The sequence below is a fragment of the Dryobates pubescens genome, chromosome 30 (genome assembly GCF_014839835.1).
Source record: "Dryobates pubescens isolate bDryPub1 chromosome 30, bDryPub1.pri, whole genome shotgun sequence".
Lineage (NCBI taxonomy): Eukaryota > Metazoa > Chordata > Aves > Piciformes > Picidae > Dryobates > Dryobates pubescens.
Window position 1 is genome coordinate 11,314,332 of NC_071641.1, and position 15,457 is coordinate 11,329,788.

Below are 15,457 nucleotides of genomic sequence, written 5' to 3' on the forward strand. Positions count from 1 at the left end.
GAGAGAAGATCTGTCATTGCTGAGGGCTTTATCCTCTTCCTTTCCAAGTCTGCTTCAAAGAGAGGCAGGGTGCAGAGCTCTCTCACACCAGATTAAAATCTAATAAACACTCTTCTGCCATTAGACATGCCTACCTAACTTAAAGGACCAACATTCAGCCTTGCAGTTGAGAACTGCGACTTTTGTTCTTAACAACTTTCAGAAACAATTTTGAGCTCATTATTATAACTAATTTCAGAGTTCAAAATTCATTAGTTGTGCTTTACCAGCTCCCAAGTAATGCCACTACACAACAGAATCAATTCCTTGGAGTTATGACACTTGGCTTAAATACAGAAAGCAAAAGAGTTCTTGGGTTTGGGGATTTTGTTTGCTTGCTTACTTTTGGTTTGGTTGGGTTTTTTTTTGTTCTGTTTTGTTTCTGGGGTTTGTTGTTGTTGTGTTTTAGTTTAGTTGGGCTTTATTAAATACTTCCTGTACATGACAGCTATGGAACAATGCACCAGCTACTGGTTACAATAGGTTTAAAAATTAGGGGAACAAAGTCAAAACTTCCCAGGCAACCAGCACCAGAACAAGGGGACACAGTCTCAAGCTGTGCCAGGGGAGGTTTAGACTCGAGGTGAGGAAAAAGTTCTTCACTGAGCAAGTCATTCGTCATTGGGATGTGCTGCCCAGGGAGGTGGTGGAGTCGCCGTCCCTGGAGGTGTTCAAGGGGAGATTGGACTTGGCACTTGGTGCCATGGTCTAGTTGTGAGGTCTGTTGGAACAGGTTGGACTTGATGATCCTTGGGGTCTCTTCCAACCTTAGTTACTGTGATACTGTGAAAACAGATCACAGAACACTAGAGGTTGGAAGGGACCTCCAGAGATCAAATCCAACCTGCCTGCCAAAGCAGGATCACCCAGAGTAGTCCAGGTGGGTTTTGAATGTATCCAGAGAAGGAGACTCCACAACCTCTCTGGGCAGCATGCTCCAGGGCTCTGTCACACTCATTGTAAAGAGGTTTCTCCTCATGTTGAGGTGAATCTTCTGTGTTCAAGTCTGTATCCATTGTTCCTTGTCTTATCACTGTGAACCACCAAAAAGATATTGGCCCCCTCCACACTTGACATTGATGAGATTCCCCTCTCAGTCTTCTCAAGATGAGCATACAAGATCTCAGCTTACTTTAAGGGCTAACAAAAATTCAAGTACATGGTCTGCTTGAAATTACACAAGGGACAAACAGACTGGATGCCTTATTTAATCCAAAATACCCACACTGCAGTTTATGTTTTTGTCACAATTCACTACCACCAGGATGATTTCTAACATTCTACATCATTTCAACAGCACTCAAAGACACTCGTACCACACAGCTGTTTAAAACTTCTTTCCAACAGGTTACTATCAGTATGTGTCTGATGCAGCAGCAGATCATGGTGTTTTAGGGTTTCCCTACATATCCCCCAGTCCCATACTACTATAACCCATTATTCAATCCCACTGGTAAGCAGCCCCAAATGCAGGGACTACCTTACTGGAGATGAAACACAGCACCATCTCCTGCTACATGTAAATCAGCACTCTCCAGACTGCAAAGTGGAGCTACAAAATCTTTTCTGTTCACAGCTCTGCCTTTTCAAAACATTTCCTCTGTGCAACAGTGGAGAAGAACACCAAGCACAGATGTTAAAATGATGAAATACAAATGGCTTATAAAAAAAACCCTGCTGCACAGCATTTAGCATTTGTTCTGAAGGCACTATGAGAACATACAGCAGTTAAAATGTCCAACAGAATGGTTCCATCCTAACCACAGAGCCAGCCACTTTGCACCCTGGGATTTGTGAAATGCAGAGATTTGGATACATATTTTTGAGGCTGACACACTTGGTCTTACACAGCCCCTAAATCTACTTGACAGACATGGTATTATTTGAGGAACTTCAGAAGTAGGTTTAAACACATAGACAGTTACTGAAACACATGCACCAGGTCAAGACCGGCAAACAACTCTACAGAACAGGCTGCAGTAATGAGACTGGGCAGCTAGTAACATCTGAATTCTTTATATCTACATAAAATGTAGGTTAGTCTTCCTTACCCTGGTATTGGCATGGTCAGTGCAGCTCTACTTCTTCAGATTTCATAGATCAGAACTTCCATGTTAAACTGTTCCTCTACATGTAGCAAATTAATGCCACCAGTTTTAGTGCAGCTGATGGAAGCATAATACAATGGAAAGTTATCACGCCCAATGTTGCTGTGTAAAAACCTGCCTTGCCACAGGAACTGGGGAGAACAGAAGGGGCAAGGTGGAGGCCAAACATTTCATCCTTCCACCTATCACCTGCAACATTGCTGACCAGAAGAGTTACACCAAAACCAAGCAATGTTTAGTGCACCTGATAAAGGAGTAACTGGTTGACCACCATGAATGACAGCTTGACTGCAGTCCCTCCCCTGCACTTCGCACAAGTGTAGATAATGTGGTATAAATATTGCCTCTGAATTCTTAAGCCCCACAGCCTCATCCAAAAATGCCATAACCAAGAGCAAGAAATTGCTTCATCAGAATATGTGCTTCAATGGCCCACTGCATTTGAGTGTGAGGTGGTACATGCAGAAAGGGAAAGGAAAAAAAACAAGTCTATGGTACCATCTGCTACCAGTTTGTGGATTAAAACCTCCCCCTTCTCTACCACTGGAAAAAACATCTAAAACAATTGTAGGTAGCCTTGAGAACACAACCAATGTGTTAGTCATCATTTCTTACCAGCTCACTTCTACAGTCTCTCTCACCTGAGAGCTTTGAGCATAATGTTAAGTCCAAGAAAACTGAGCAACGGGGAAAAGAAAACAGTGTTTCTACAGCTGTGAATGTCACATAAATGTCAAACCTCACATTAAAATTTGATTAGGAGGCTGAATGAAAGGAAACAGCACACTAATCTCAGCTTCCCTGCTTGCAGCCTAACCTTAGTGATGGATTCCATTATTCTTCATTTTCCATATAATATTAAGCTGCAGATGATTTTGCTAAGAGATCATAGAAGCAATAAGGTTGGAAAAGACCTCAGAGATCATCAAGTCCAATCTAACACTCAAGACCTCATGACTACTAAACCATGGCTTCAAGTGCCATGTCCAATCCCTTTTTGAACACCTCTAGGGATGGTGACTCCACCGCCTCCCTGGGCAGCACATTCCAATGGCTAACAAACTCTCTCTCTGTGAAGAACTTTCTCCTCAACTTGAGCCTAAACCTCCCTTGGCACAGTTTGAGACTGTGTCCTCATAACAAGCAGTACAATAACTTGGGGGAGGGAGGACATAAAAAGGTTGTTGACAAGATGCATCCTCCCAGTTGATACTCAATTCCTTCCGTGCTGTGCCTGCAGCTGCACTCAGTCCAAGACAGTTACCAGCTCAGAAGCAATCTCAAAACAGTACAGCAATTATCCTAAAGCAATTACTTTATACCTAAAATATAGGTCTTTTTTTGTCCCAACTAGTCTTGGAAGACCCACCAGGAGAACTACTTAACTTTGCACTAGCCTTGACATGATAGCTATTTGTTTTGCCATCAAAATAATTTGCTCATTTCTTCCACTGAAGTGATACAAAGGAATCTTTGGAATGAAACAGGAACTTCATGCACTCAAAGACATCCTCTGTGGTTAACAGTTCAAGTCATAAACTTGTTGCTGTCTTGATAACTAGTTGGAGGGAAGGGGACATGACATCCACAGCCCTGACACAGGGCTCGCTTTAGTTGGAGGCTCCCTTAATAGTTAGAAGATTATATTTTTTTTTTGGTAATCTGCCTTCAAAGATACTGGAATAGGAACATTATCAAAGACTCAAAGGGAGATCATTGTACCCCAAAAAAGAAAGTTATTAAAAGATTTCAATAATCCTCTGTCCTTTAACTTCAATAAGGCAAACCTAGGCACTATCTTGCACTGCTTCGTTGCTCTTTGAAGTTATAATCAGGAAGAAATAAAGCAAATAGGGAAGCAGGTTGCAATGCCAGTGGACAAAGCTTCCTTCAATCCACCGAGTGCCATGAACACTCTGATTCATCTATTCAGCTGTTTCGGTCCCACCAGCACACTTCAAGACCACATGTGCAGGATGTACTCTCCATTTCCACTCCCAAGTGCAGCAGTGATTGTTCTTTCAAGAGGAGCTAATAGCACCTTACTGTGTGGAGTTTTTCAACATGCATGGAGATTTTTACAACCTCCAGTTCTGTCCCAGGGCCCACTAGCCATAAATCCCATTTTATTAAGAGTCTACAGTTTTGAAAAGCAAACCCCTAAAACAGGCACCATCTGCAATCCACCAGGTGTTTAGCTCAGTTGCAAGTACTTATGTAAATAACCTCATTTCCTATTAAATGTTAGAAGGAATTCTTCTCCCAAAATAGAAGTTTTACTCTCATGAAATGTTAATAAAATCTCTCTTAGATCCTGGTAGTGAAAAATTATTTAAAAGGAAAAAAAGTAATAAGATTATCTACCACCCCATGATGATTGATTTGATCATCTCAAGGGAAAAACTCCTTCAACTTCAGTAAAATGAGTACTGGAAAATTCCTTGACTACTAGAAATGCACCAGTGTTGTTATTATGAACATATTTATGGTAGTGGACATATGAGTAAAAGTTCAGACTGCTCTTGAGAGAGCTCAAGATCCTGTTTGGGAATGTTACATAAACTCACTCACATGAGCTAAACAGATTCAGAAACCACTTGGTGCTTCTTCAAAGGCAACAAGCACTACACACAGATCTTCATTAGCAGATAATGGAAAGCTGAAGAGGTTGGGAACATGATAGTTCTATAACAGAGGTAGTCCCAGGTATTCTCAGTATCACAAACTCACTAAATCCTTAAAACCAGGTGAGTTTATTTCAAAAGAACTCAGATACTTTTAATTTTACTTGCATGTATTTTAGGAAGAGGCCATGTGATTATTTGCTGTGTCCTACCTGTGGGCTTGAATCACAGACTGCATTTAACTTTCCATTTCATTCAAGACAAGACTTTTGCGCTCACGTCACACAGGCAGGCTTCAGATTATCCTACCCCAAGCCACAGCGTTCACGTGCTGGTCACCATGACCCTCTCATAGCACCTCCTATCTAGTACTGGGGTTACCTTGTCAGAGATCCCTCCCTCCAAAAACAAAAACCAACTCAGGAATAAAGAGCTGTGAAGATGCAAGAAAATGTGGAAGCATGATTGTCTCAATAGATTTCACAAAAGTATATTCAACACCTGCAAGAACTCATGAATATTTAAGTACTACATAAACTAAACCTGTACAGTGCAGAGACTAAAACCAGGCTTTCACATTTTCATACAACATAGAATCTTAGAAGGGTTTAGGACCTTAAAGATCATCTAGTTCCAACCCTCCTGCCATTGACAGGAACATCTTCCATTAGCCCAGGTTGCTTAATACATACATACATAGAATAAACCAGGTTGGAAGAGACCTTCAAGATCATCGCCCTGTCCAGCCTAGCCTTGAACACCTCCTGGGAGAGGGCATCCACAAACTCCCTCTGCAGCCTTTCCTGGTGTCTCGCTACCTTCACTGTAAAGAATTTCTTCCTAATCTCCAGTCTAAATATGCCTTTCTCAAGCTCCAATCCATTCCCTCTCACACTAATACAATAAGCCCTTGTAAAAAGTCCCTCCCCCACCAAAATCTCTTATTAATATCTGTAAGACTATACAGGTTTCCTTGTAGTGCACTGAACTTCTGCTCACTCATCTACCACTTCTCATTGACAGAAAAAAGAAAGAAAAAAACGTTAAGGATACATTGTATTTCAGCTCCAAGTTGTTAATTATTCCTTGTCATACACATGGCACTTAAGCTGTCAATATGTAATTCCATTAGGGTACAGATTTCATCTCTAGCTTGTGTTTACACTCATTTGAGATGCAGCAATAAGAATAAAATATACCATATCCTAATTACTTTCATTGTGCTGTCTCACAAACATTTTCTTGACTCAAACATGCAATCTCTGCAGATAACAGCAGAGAAGACAGACACAAGTTCTTTCATGTTGTTGGACACAACAATAGACACCAAAGACTTACAAGTAAGTTATTAAGCTTGGGCAATGTCAAAGCTTGCAAAGAAAAAAAAATCAAAGAAACAAAAAATATAATCTTCATAAGCAACAAATTCAGTTTGCTGGATGAAGCAGAGGACTGTACAGTGCAGACTGGTGGGAATAAGTATCTGCCACAGTACTCAAGAAATCAAACACCACTATGGTTACCCACTAGGTATCTATATATGCTTAGCTATGTAACTGGGACACTGCCAAGTGAAGCCTGGATCAGCACAGAAGTGAAATGCAGTGACTTCACTGCCATTCAGAAACTGCTGGCCCAGCATTGCTGGCAAGGCCTTCCCCACCTTCAGCTGAAATGTTGCCCAGCTCATCCCCATACTCTCACCACTCACCTCTCCCAAACATTTGTTTCCCAGTCAGCCTTACTGTTACTGCATGCCAATAACATGAAGCCATATCAGCTATAACAGCTACTAAGAAAGGTCTGAGCTAGTGATAACCCAGGGAAATAGCCTGCAAAGCTGTCACTGACAGCCCCAGGAGTGGGTGAGGTCCAGCATACTCATCACCATTATGTACCAGAATGACCACACGGTAATGTTGCACAATCACACATACATTCTTCACAGAAAAGACAGAAAATGCAGCTTAAAGAAAGCTCAGTCAGAACCACCAAATCCAGATCACCAGAATACAGTGCTGTGGGGGCTTTAAAAGCATCTCTTTCCTACTTCTGACAGGTCATAATTAATTTCTCTGCTTAGCAGAGATTTGTTTTCTCCACGAGGGTCATGAAGAATGTCCTTCACAAAAACATTCGGCCCGTTATTCTGAAATACATCACTGACAAATGTTAAACAGATCTTGCAGCAAGTAACACACAGTGACCAGCTATCTTTACATGTGCTTGACCAGGGATATGCCCTACAAACAAGGAAAGCTACTCCTCAGATCTTCAAGAAGAGAGCACAAAGCTGCCTGCTGAGATCCCTGTGTTGCTGCTCACCGGACAGCAGTTTGGAGCTGTTCTTCCAAGCAGAACTGTTCATTTGGTAATAGGGTTTCTCCCCATTCCTGTGATACAGAAGGAGATATTAGAAAGATCTGTAATCAGTCACCTGGTGGCATGCCAGAGCTAACAATACCCACATGACATCTCCACGAGCCTGGGAGCTGTCCAGCGGCTCAGCTGCGTTCATGGAGCATTCCCATGTGATAGCTCCCAAAACACCCAAACCTTATATGGGAGAATCTGCCTCTTACCAAATGCAACCAAGTGCCAGATGGAAGACAGCAATCACTGAGACAGAGATGCTATTTCTCAAGATACAACAAGGGGGAAACAGTAGCTAAACAGAAAATACTGCAATCAACTATTCAAATGACACTGGCATGTCGGGGTTAACATTCCTACGTTCAGGAAAAGTACCACACAGAATGTAATGACAGAGCAATAAAGGACTGCAAGCCTAGAGCTCATCCAACAGAACACATCTCTCAAACTCCCCAGTGCTTGTGCACTGAACCATAGTTCACATGGAAACCACAAAGGAGAATCTTTTTCTGTTAGAAGTATGTGACGAGGAGCCACATGAATGAAATGAGACAAACAACGACCTGGATTTGCTGGAAGGCTCCTCCTGAGTTGCTACACTAAGAAGTCTGTACAATGGATGCACTACCCACCCCTCTCACACAGCCCTGCCGGATCCCCAAGCAGCCCTAGCTGCACCGTCAGTCTTACACCCTGTCTCTTCAGTCACTTTCTACAGAAAGTGGTATAGGCTTGTTCAGCAGAAAGCTGTGCTAATGCACATTGATATAAAAACAGGGCTATTTTATCCACATTTTTTCACCCAAATCTGACTGCCTAACAACCAATACACTAAATACAAGCACCGACAGAAATAGTGGGCTGGAGTTTTCTCTGCCACTAAATACCTTCAGCAAGAGCATTATTTTAGTGCTTAAACATGATCTTCACATTGCAAGGACTCACTACTGGTTTACCAAGATGGCTCCTGAAGCTGTTTCATCAGGAATATTTTTCTCCCTAAGTCCTCCCCAAACACCTTCTGAAACCTTTCTTCTGCCTTTGTCTTTTTACAGAGTTTGTTCTCCCAGTATCTCAAATGCATTGCTCAGGTTACAACACAAAACAAAAACAAAGTTAACCAAATAAAAAACAAGCCAGTATTTCAGCAGTGACTGAAAGCATCACAGTCTTTGGGTGACAACTTTAAACCTCTGTCCATTCCCTTTTTTTCTTTGCCCTTCAGAATGCACTCTTTCAGGGAATTTCTCTGAACCAAGACTGTGTCCTCCTGTGTTGCAAGGTATTCTCTTGATCATAGACAAAATAGGCTGGAGAGAAACAGCAGTCTGTGGCCCTTTCTCAGGTGAACATCCATTATGGTAAGGTTTGCTTGTTTGAAGTTTCAAGTGAAATTAGGAAAAAGTCCAGAATTTCTCTGTTCACCTCTAGGATAAGGTCCCAGTCTTGACCCCACTAATGTAAACTCCCAACAACAGCATTTCAAAGTAGCTATTCCCAGTATGAGCCAGCACAGCTCCGATACAAGCTTTATACACAAGAGGGCCTGATGGGCTCTTCAGTGCTCAATGCTATCACTGGTGCTGCAGAATCCTAATTGAGATGCAACACCGGTCTGCTTGATCACCAACTGCCCTCAAAAACCCCTCAAAGAGTCTTCCAGCAGAGATGAAAGCTCCCCCCTAAACCAAGGCAAACTACAACCCTTATCTGCATTTCCAGGATGGGCTAGAGAGAAGAGGGGAGTGGGTTTTGCTGCCTTCCGTCATCTCCAGCATCAGCCAAGGATCCAGGGCAATTCCTCCAAGGTCTCTGACAACAGGGGAATCTGTAGGTGTCCAAGGCAGCTGCAATCACCTCACAGCTCTAGGTCAGCCTTCTCAAATGCTCTAATGACTTTTTCTTTCTCATGGGATTCCAGGAAGAACATACCTCTCTTCCCTGCACCCAAAGCTCTGTCTTTTGTGCATACTTAAGTGCCATACAAAGGTTAGGTAGATTTTATATATACAAAGCAGAGACTGCTTGACTTTACTTCTTACTCAAAGGCTTGCTACCAGCAATTAAAGCACTTCTAACTTCTTTTGTGCTGCAGCTTGAAAAAAAATGCACTCAGGTATGCAAAGAACAGTGTGTAATCCTAACAGCTAGGAAACACAGAAAGCCACTGCCAACAGGATTATACAAACTGCCTCAACTGCCAAAAGACAAATCAAATCCAATTACTTCCAAGATAGTATTTATTGTAAAATCTCTTATAACAAACCACCTAAGCATCCAAAGTCACAGGAGCATCTTACAAGCTTTTTAGGCATTCAATGCATCCTTCCCCAACAGGCTGAATACCAACAAATGCATGAAACAGAATGCTCCAGTAGTAGGAAAATGAACAATAAATATCTGCAAGGTATGTTTTTTTTCCTTTCATCAATCAGTTGATTAGTTATTTTTAATTAAAACAAGAAGGTTTGATTGCAGGATTTTGAGCAATAATCCTTTCTACTTTAAGGAGTGTTTTCTGTGCTTCTCATACAGAATTCATAAACTATTAATAGGACAAAATTAGCAAGCCTGGTTTTAATACTCAGGCAGCCTTTTGGCTAGCTCCAGATCCCAAGCTTTAACTAGTCACAGTTACCCATCTGCATGCTTTAAGTACTGAGAACATACTAATTTGCCATGAGTTCAGTGTTAAGCTAGACACTCTAAGATTAGCAGCATATTTTGCTGCTATTTGCTGGTTCACACCACAGCAATGCCTCATTTTGCCAGAGGACCGCTAGGTTTACTTGAAGTTATGATGGAAGACTCAAAACCCACCTTCACTTGGTGAAAAGTTTTGGTTTGCCCAAAGCAATGGACTTACAGCTAAATTGAGACCAGAATTTCCATCTCTATTTTCAAGCTTTGATGCTTAGATGGATAGAGGCTGTAATGCAAACACATACCTAAAAATAAATAAATAAATAACCAAGGGATGCTAACACTTGAACTATTTTCCTGTTTCAGAGCATTTTAACTAAGGTGAAATTGTTCCCAAAAGTTGACTAAATACATGAGAGGAAAAGTGTGAAGCTACTGGTTTTGTTTCCTTTGCCTGTTTGCTAACAAAGCAGAGTTTAACAACAAATTAGTCCTCATAAGAATATAATAGAATACCTCTAACAGATCAACACCTGCCCCCAGCTTGGTGTCATCTCCAAATTTACTGATGATGGACTCAATCCCCTTATTCACATCATCAATAAAGATATTGAACAGGATGGGGCCCAGCACTGATCCCTGGGGGATGCCACTAGTGACTGTCTGCCAGCTAGATGTGGCACCATTCACCACCACTCTCTGGGCTCAGCCCTCCAGCCAGTTCCTAACCCAGCTCAGAGTGCTGCTGTCCAAGCCAGGGGCTGACAGCTTGGTCATGTTGGATGTTCACAAATTACTTAAACCACAGAGTTCAGTGGTAAACCTCCATGCACAGAGAATTGTGAAGATGGAAAGTAGTAATAAGCAAGATAGACATGAAGCATCCTACTTTAAGACTGCATCCCACTAAGCACAAACATAGCTCTTAATGTGAAAAAAATAAAGAAGGATTTTGGACATTTACAGCTCTCTTCCAATATCCATATTCTTAAACAAACCCTGACAAAGTTCTGTCCCATGTCTGCTTCTGAAGTGCAAAACTGAACCCATCAATGGGGTTCCCATGCACTCAACCAGTACTGCGGCTGGCCCTGAAAGCACCAACCAATGTACTGGCAACCACAAGCTATCCTGCAGGATCAACATCACAGATACCCACTGCAGCAACTCAGACTTTGGGCTTCAGGCTTCCATGGGGGTACAGGAAAAAAAAAAAGGTATATAATGAGTAGATCTGTGAAACCCATGCACACATTTACACAGCTGTTACAATGATGTACATGGAGGACCAATAGCAGCTATGTTCTGGAAAAGCTGACTGAAACTAGCTGCAAGCAGCACATTGAATTAGTACTCCCCTTTCAGGATGCTTAGGGGGTCACTCAAATGGCTATTGTCATTTTAAGAAGGGGATTATACCCTCTTACACTTTTCCAAATACACCTGCATATTGTGAAGTGAAAACTACAGAAACATTACTTCTTGTAGCAGGATTTGAGAAGCTTCGCTACTAAACTTTGAATAATAATTTAGCAAGGCTGGTGTGACTCTGAAGTATCCCTTTAGTGATCTACAGTCTTGATCCTGAAAACTGTGTCTCAGCTACAGTCACTGTGCCTTCCAGAGGGTGGCATAAGGGGGCCTGCCAGATCACCAGCAGCTGAAGCAAGCAGGTAGACACAGCAGTCCCCAGCTGCGAAGACACCTTCCTGACGTTTTGTGAAGCTTTGTGCCACACGAGAAAGTTTGAATCGGCGTGGATCTTCAAAGAGTAATGGTACACACTAGGTTATGTGTGTGACAAACCTGTCACTCCTGCTGCAGTACCAACATTCCCATCACCTCTTCAGGAGGCTGAGGAGCAGCACCTCATTTACATGATGTGATTGACTAGCCATGCAGATTGAGTTTTGCTGGGAAGCAGGAGGAGATAGCATCTCTCCAAGAGAACTGCATTTGGAAGAGATACAGAGCAAGAACAGTTTGCATTCGTTCCCAGCTTGTTACGTGGGATCTCGAGAACATTTCCTTTACTGCTTCAGCTATACAGTTTGGTTTTATTTTTAAATCTCTCCCTTTTCCCCAGCTTCCAACCATCAGAAAGCAAAGCAGTTCTCAAAGGGAAAAACATATTCCTGCAGCCTCCCTTGAGAGCAGCCTGATAATTTTACATGTCATGAACCTCCTCCCATCAGGGGGATGGGTGGAAACAAACAAGGAAATGTTTCTCCTGTAACTTTTAATGATGGGAGATGGGAGCGACCTGCCTTATAAACACAGGGGGTTCCCCCACACCTCAGTATAGCCTAAATGAGTCAATGGGAATTGACTTACACCTAACCAGCCCTCCAACCACAACGCACCTCACTCTAAATCACATCCACACGGCTGTCATTAATGGCCACTGCTGAAACATGTGAAGGGGCTCTGAAGCCGACGGCTCCCAGCATGCGCCCCTCCGATGACACCACCCACATGCCCATCTTATTCTTCCAGAGATAATCATGTATTCCCCATGCTCGAGCCCACAAGGCTAGCTTCAACATGCATCCAAGTTCGAGGAACATTTAAAACACAGAGCTCTAATGAGCACGGTGAACGATAAACTCCCGAGGGCGTGCAAAAGGCAGGCATCGGAGTCACATAACCTACCCGAAGCCGTGGGACCAGGGTTGCCCTGCCGCTCCCGCTCTCTGTCCACTGCTGCAATCCCACTCCAGAAGCATTCACGAGGCTTTGCGAGCCCGAGAAGGTGCCTTCCCACAGCTTTATAGATACAATGCTGGGAGCTCGCACTCTCCCCTCCGCAGAACTCCCCGCTGCCTCAAGGGCTGAGGCAGTTGGGGGAAGATAGCAGATACGGCGCCCGGCATCGCTCCACTTCCCCCGAACGAGCTGGGAAATGATATGTACCACCAGCCCTTCTCCTGCGCCACGTATTACAGCAGTGGAATACTAAACGGTTCATTTATTTTACTGATTACCATATGCTGATATTAAAGCTTAAACATCCCAGTTATTCCACTATCCCTTTCTAATTAACCCTAAGTTTTCAAGCATTACGACAATACTTAAGGTGTCCATTTCTGCTCTACCTGGCAGCAGGGACCGATGAAAAAGGAGGGGAGGAGATGGGTGCTCGTCCTCGCTAGTGAGGACTCTCCCGGCTCCGGCCGCGGAGCCGTGCCCCGGAACGAAGGAGTCTCCGTGCTGGAGCACCCCGCCGAACCGCGGCAGCCCAGCTCCACCCCTCCCCCGCGCCATGCCCAGCTACAGAGCCCCTCTCCCCCGACTTACCTACTACCTCCAACCGCTGAGAAACTTTCTGCTGCCGCGTAGAGCGGCAAGAGGCCGGCAGAAGGCCGGTGACAGTGGCCACCACCCTCTCGCAGCGAGGCCCGCGTGGGCGGCGGTAATGCCGCCGCCCGGTCCGTACGGGGCCAGGAGCGGGGCCAGCGTCGCCGCCGCCGCTCCGCCTGCCGCTGCCCAGCGCCGGCTGCGGCTGCCTGCGCGGTGCGAGGAGGCACGCAGGGGCGGGATGCAAACTTCGAGGTTCGCTGGGGGAGCGGCGGAGGGGACCGGGAGGCGGCGCAGGCTCAGGCAGGCGGCCGGCGCTGCGTAGTCTCCCGGCTCGGGGAGCGCGGTGCAAGTGGTGCGCCGCAGCCGGGGGGCTGCAAGCGCTGCTCCTCCGCCTTAGAAAACGGAAATAAAAAACAACAACAAAAACCCAAACCAGTAGAGAGGGAAGAAGAAGGGACAGTGGACGAAAAGGAAAGGAAAATTAACCAACAAAACAACCCATCCAGTATTTGCGAGGGCTCCGGCCATCGCTTCCTCAGCAGCAACCTTCTCCGGGATGGAGCAGCCGTGCCGTGTCCTTTTCCCCAGCAGCGCTGCCCCGACTTCCCACCCAGGGAGGGAAGCGTCTGGACAGGGCCGTCGTGCCTGCAGCGGGAGCGCTTAGCACCGTCGGGCTCCGGGCTCGCTCCCTCTCTCCCTTTCTCTCTCCCCGCTTACCCCGGCAATGCCGGGAGATGCTTCACGGCACCGTCGAAAAAGCCTCCGTGAAACCCCCCTCTCGGCACTTACTGATGCCGCCTAAAAAGGGCAGCCACGCACCGGCTGCGGGGGTCTTCACCTGCTGGTGGTGCCGTAGCTCCAAATGACACCTGGAGGCCTTTTTCCTGGCAGGAAGAAAAAGCTACCGCCCCGCTGAATCCAGCCTACAAAGTTTGCGGTGGCGAATCCTGACCGCGGGGACCTGTTGGCTGGCTGCTTGGCTTTGGGCAACGCGGGGCTAGCCCCACTGCGTGCTCCGGCTCTTCCCCGAAGACATCCCGCATCAATCTGTGGCCAGCTACACCTGCTGAAGCAGCACAAGAGGCCCTGAACCGGCAACACTCTAGGTGCTACCTTAAAGGAACATAACCCTCAATTTCTTAGCAAACAAGATAAAAAAAACATTCATCCATCTGGCACCAGCGCTATAGCTCCCAGAAGTGAGTGACACCTAAAACACTGCTAGTTACAAATGCACATGTTCACTTTTTCACCCTGTTCACCCCTCTGCTCCTCTCTGGGCTGGGACAGGAAAAATACTCCTGCGTCCTATTTTCCCCTGGGAGGGAGCTTTCCTAAGTGGTGTTACCCACTTTTGAAGACCACCAAACTCCCCTTTTGCCTTCGACTCCCTTTACTGGGTTCACCTGTGTCCCTGTGTTTGGATGGTGTTGGATTGGTTGATGGGTTGGACGCGATGATCTTGAAGGTCTCTTCCAACCTGGTTTATTCTATGTATTCTATGTAAACTGCTGCATCCCACTCCATCAGCTCAACCACCAAGAGCTTTCAATAAAACCTTTTCAAAAGGGAAGTATCAATTCCTGACCTCTCCAGTGCAGATGACCATGTAAATCTTTACTGCCTCAACAGCATTGCCGATCCAAACGTGCAGGTGTAGTTATGAACCACACATTATTCTGCACCGAGGCTGAATAAAATCTGAGTTTCCCCCAGGACTTTCAGATGAACCTGCTAAATCGTTTAGAATCCTATTAACTAAACCTAGCGTTCAGGTCTCAGATTCTGTTTCTAGAGTGCTCAGGAGCTAAGTGACGCTAGATATTGAGAAAGAGTAAGGAGTTTAATGTGAGGCTGACATCGCAGACGGGACGCTGACAACTCTCACTATGTTCAGGTGCCTCTCTCCTGCACGGCGCCATTCGAGCAACATTCACCGTCCGCAAGAATCTCACCCCGGTCGCGCTTGCTGCCAGCAGCTCCTCGGTTACAGGGCTTCACACCTTCCTGGCAGGTCGTCAGCGCTCAGGGCTCCCGCTAGGGAATCCTCGGTGGTAATGTCCTCTGACCCGCTGTGGGTTATCCTCACCACCTGCCCGCTGCGCTTCTTCTTGGCAGCCGCCGCCTCCTCCTGCTCCGCGCCGCTCCTGAGCCGTGGCGGCTCCCGCGGATGGCACCCGGCAGACCCCGTCCGGCCCCCTCCCTCGTCCTTCGCGCCGCCGCCGCCGCCTCCTCCTCCTCCCTGCCACCCAGTGCCGGGTCTCGGAAAGCCGGGTGGGAGAGAGGGAGGGAACCGAGCAGTGGGGAGGCGGCGCGGCTGGGCTGCCAAACGCGGGCGGATTGTGCCCCCCTTTCGGCTCGGAGCACCGG

At 45.6% G+C, this 15,457-nt stretch overlaps 1 protein-coding gene across 1 annotated transcript in view; it reads right to left on the bottom strand.

The window, feature by feature from the left end:
* PCDH15 (protocadherin related 15) overlaps positions 1-15,166 on the bottom strand; it is a 995,294-nt gene extending 980,128 nt beyond the window's left edge. The window contains exon 1 of the mRNA XM_054174769.1: positions 15,043-15,166. The gene's annotated coding sequence lies outside the window, so the exon portion shown is untranslated. The remainder of the gene's footprint in view (positions 1-15,042) is intronic.
* Between the last annotated feature and the right edge of the window lie 291 nt (positions 15,167-15,457).